This window comes from Oncorhynchus kisutch, unplaced genomic scaffold (assembly GCF_002021735.2).
Source record: "Oncorhynchus kisutch isolate 150728-3 unplaced genomic scaffold, Okis_V2 scaffold3749, whole genome shotgun sequence".
Classification (NCBI taxonomy): domain Eukaryota; kingdom Metazoa; phylum Chordata; class Actinopteri; order Salmoniformes; family Salmonidae; genus Oncorhynchus; species Oncorhynchus kisutch.
Genome location: NW_022265694.1, coordinates 287,501 through 292,500, shown reverse-complemented (window position 1 = coordinate 292,500; position 5,000 = coordinate 287,501). Strand labels below are relative to the sequence as shown.

General features: G+C 44.4%; 1 pseudogene; it reads right to left on the bottom strand.

The window, feature by feature from the left end:
- Nucleotides 1-5,000, bottom strand: part of LOC109886747 (carbohydrate sulfotransferase 15-like) — a 33,291-nt pseudogene that overhangs the window by 10,072 nt on the left and 18,219 nt on the right.

Below are 5,000 nucleotides of genomic sequence, written 5' to 3'. Positions count from 1 at the left end.
GGAGGAGAGTGGAGGAGAGAATGGAGGAAAGAGTGGGGGAGAATTCTCTCTTTCCTTCTGTCTGTCTCTCACACACTGACCCCCCCCCCCCCCCCCCCCCCATTCACCTGGACAGTTAGACTGTTATGGTCAGTTAAAACATAGAAAGCAAATGGATGTGGAGAAGGTGAAGGCTACTCACTGGCATGGCGTTGTTGAGCGTAGTGTTGTACACACAGGAGCGCATGGTGTACTCTGTCAGGCACCCTTCAAACAGCTGGAGAGACTCGGACACCTTGTCCTGGAAGTCCTCCGCAGACTTATTAGTGATCCCAAAGTAGAGATAGTCGGAGTACAACCTGAGACAACAAACAACAACATCAACAACACCATCAACACCTTGTCCTGGAAGTCCTCCGCAGACTCATTAGTGATCCCAAAGTAGAGATAGTCAGAGTACAACCTGAGACAACAAACAACAACAACAACAACACCATCAACACCTTGTCCTGGAAGTCCTCCGCAGACTTATTAGTGATCCCAAAGTAGAGATAGTCAGAGTACAACCTGAGACAACAAACAACAACATCAACACCATCAACATCACCAACATCACCAACAACAACACCACCACCATCACCATCACCATCACCATCACCATCAACATCACCACCACCATCAACATCAACACCACCATCAACATCACCATCAACATCAACATCATCATCAACACCAACATCACCATTAACATCAACACCACCACCATCAACACCACCATCACCATCACCATCACCATCAACATCACCATCACCACCACCATCAACATCAACATCACCACCACCATCACCATCACCATCAACACCAAAATCACAATCACCATCAACACCACTACCATCAACTTCACCATCAGCATCAACTTCACCATCAACACCTCCATCAACTAAAACAACACCTCCATCAACACCACCATCAACATCACCACCATCAACACCACCATCAACATCCCCAACAACTACAACAACACCTCCATCAACACCTCCATCAACACCTCCATCAACATCACCAACAACTACAACAACACCTCCACCACCATCACCATCAACACCACCATCACCATCACCATCAACATCAACAACACTACCATCAACATCACCAACAACTACAACAACACCTCCATCAACACCACCATCAACATCACCAACAACTACAACAACACCTCCATCAACACCTCCATCAACATCAACACCACCATCAACATCAACACCACCATCAACATCAACAACACCACCATCAACACCACCATCAACTACAACAACAATACCATCAACACCACCATCAACTACAACAACACCACCATCAACAACACCACCATCAACATCAACATCAACTACAACACCAACAACTACAACAACACCGCCATCAACATCAACAACCTCAGACGTCAACATCAACAACACTACCATCAACACCACCATCAACTACAACAACACCACCATCAACATCAACAACCTCACCATCAACAACACCACCATCAACACCAACAACCTCACCATCAACATCATCAACACCACCATCAACTACAACAACACCACCATCAACATCAACACCACCATCAACTACAACAACACAACCATCAACAACACCACCATCAACTACACAACCATAAACTTCAACAACACCACCATCAACATCAACAACCTCAGACGTCAACATCAACGACACCACCATCAACACCACCATCAACATCATCAACACCACCATCAACTACAACAACACCACCATCAACTTCAACAACACCACCATCAACTACAAGAACACCACCATCAACAACACCACCATCAACAACACCACCATCAACTACAACAACACCACCATCAACAACACCACCATCAACAACAACACCACCATCAACAACACCACCATCAACTAAAACAACTCCACCATCAACAACACCACCATCAACATCATCAACACTACCCTCAACTACAACAACACCACCACCATCAACACCATCAACAACAACAACAACACCACCATCACCATCAACATCACCATCACCATCACCATCACCACCACCACCATCAACATCAACACCACCATCACCACCACCATCACCATCACCATCAACACCAACATCACAATCACCATCAACACCACCACCATCAACATCAACTTTGCCATCAACACCTCCATCAACTACAACAACACCTCCATCAACACCACCATCAACATCACCACCATCAACACCACCATCAACATCCCCAACAACTACAACAACACCTCCATCAACACCTCCATCAACATCACCAACAACTACAACAACACCTCCACCACCACCACCATCACCATCAACACCACCATCACCATCACCATCAACATCACCATCAACATCAACAACACTACCATCAACATCACCAACAACTACAACAACACCTCCATCAACACCACCATCAACATCACCAACAACTACAACAACCTCTCCATCAACACCTCCATCAACATCAACACCACCATCAACATCAACATCACCATCAACATCAACAACACCACCATCAACACCACCATCAACTACAACAACACCACCATCAACACCACCATCAACTACAACAACACCACCATCAACAACACCACCATCAACATCAACATCAACTACAACACCAACACCATCAACTACAACAACACCACCATCAACATCAACAACCTCAGACGTCAACATCAACAACACTACCATCAACACCACCATCAACTACAACAACACTACCATCAACATCAACAACCTCACCATCAACAACACCACCATCAACACCAACAACCTCACCATCAACGTCATCAACACCACCATCAACTACAACAACACCACCATCAACATCATCAACACCACCATCAACTACAACAACACCACCATCAACATCAACACCACCATCAACTACAACAACACAACCATCAACAACACCACCATCAACTACACAACCATAAACTTCAACAACATCACCATCAACATCAACAACCTCAGACGTCAACATCAACGACACCACCATCAACACCACCATCAACTACAACAACACCACCATCAACATCAACAACCTCACCATCAACATCATCAACACCACCATCAACTACAACACCACCATCAACTTCAACAACACCACCATCAACTACAACAACACCACCATCAACAACACCACCATCAACAACACCACCATCAACTACAACAACACCACCATCAACAACACCACCATCAACAACACAACCATCAACAACACCACCATCAACTAAAACAACACCACCATCAACAACACATTACCATCAACATCATCAACACCACCCTCAACTACAACAACACCATCACCATCAACACCATCAACAACACCACCATCTACAACTACAACACCACCATCAACAACAGCAACAGCACCATCAACAACTACAACAACACCATCAACAACACCACCATCTACAACAACAACAACACCACCATTAACAACAGCAACAGCACCATCAACAACTACAACAACACCATCAACAACACCACCATCTACAACAACTACAACACCACCATCAACAACAGCAACAGCACCATCAACAACTACAACAACACCATCAACAACAACAACACCACCATCAACAACACCAACACCATCAACAACAACACCACCATCAACAACACCACCACCATCAACAACAACTACAACACCAGCACCATCAACAACAACTACAACACCACCATCAACAACTACAACATCACCATCAACAACAACTACAACACCAGCACCATCAACAACTACAACACCAGCACCATCAACAACTACAACACCACCATCAACAACAACAACACCACCATCAACAACACCAACACCATCAACAACAACACCACCATCAACAACAACTACAACACCAGCACCATCAACAACAACTACAACACCACCATCAACTTCAACAACACCACCATCAACTAAAACAACACCACCATCAACAACACCACCATCAACAACACCACCATCAACTACAACAACACCACCATCAACAACACCACCATCAACAACACCACCATCAACAACACAACCATCAACAACACCACCATCAACTAAAACAACACCACCATCAACAACACATTACCATCAACATCATCAACACCACCCTCAACTACAACAACACCACCACCATCAACACCATCAACAACACCACCATCTACAACTACAACACCACCATCAACAACAGCAACAGCACCATCAACAACTACAACAACACCATCAACAACACCACCATCTACAACAACAACAACACCACCATTAACAACAGCAACAGCACCATCAACAACTACAACAACACCATCAACAACACCACCATCTACAACAACTACAACACCACCATCAACAACAGCAACAGCACCATCAACAACTACAACAACACCATCAACAACAACAACACCACCATCAACAACACCAACACCATCAACAACAACACCACCATCAACAACACCACCACCATCAACAACAACTACAACACCAGCACCATCAACAACAACTACAACACCACCATCAACAACTACAACACCACCATCAACAACAACTACAACACCAGCACCATCAACAACTACAACACCAGCACCATCAACAACTACAACACCACCATCAACAACAACTACAACACCACCATAAACAACAACACCACCACCATCAACAACTACAACACCAGCACCATCAACTACTACAACACCAGCACCATCAACAACTACAACACCACCATCAACAACTACAACACCACCATCAACAACAACTACAACACCACCATCAACAACAACACCACCACCATCAACAACTACAACACCAGCACCATCAACAACTACAACACCACCATCAACAACACCACCAACACCACCATCAACAACACCACCACCATCAACAACTACAACAACCAAGGCTGAGATTCAATCTGATCGCTAGTTGTTGACAAAGGTCATATTTAAAGGGCCATATTTAAAGGGCCATATTTAAAGGGCCATATTTAAAGGGACATATTTA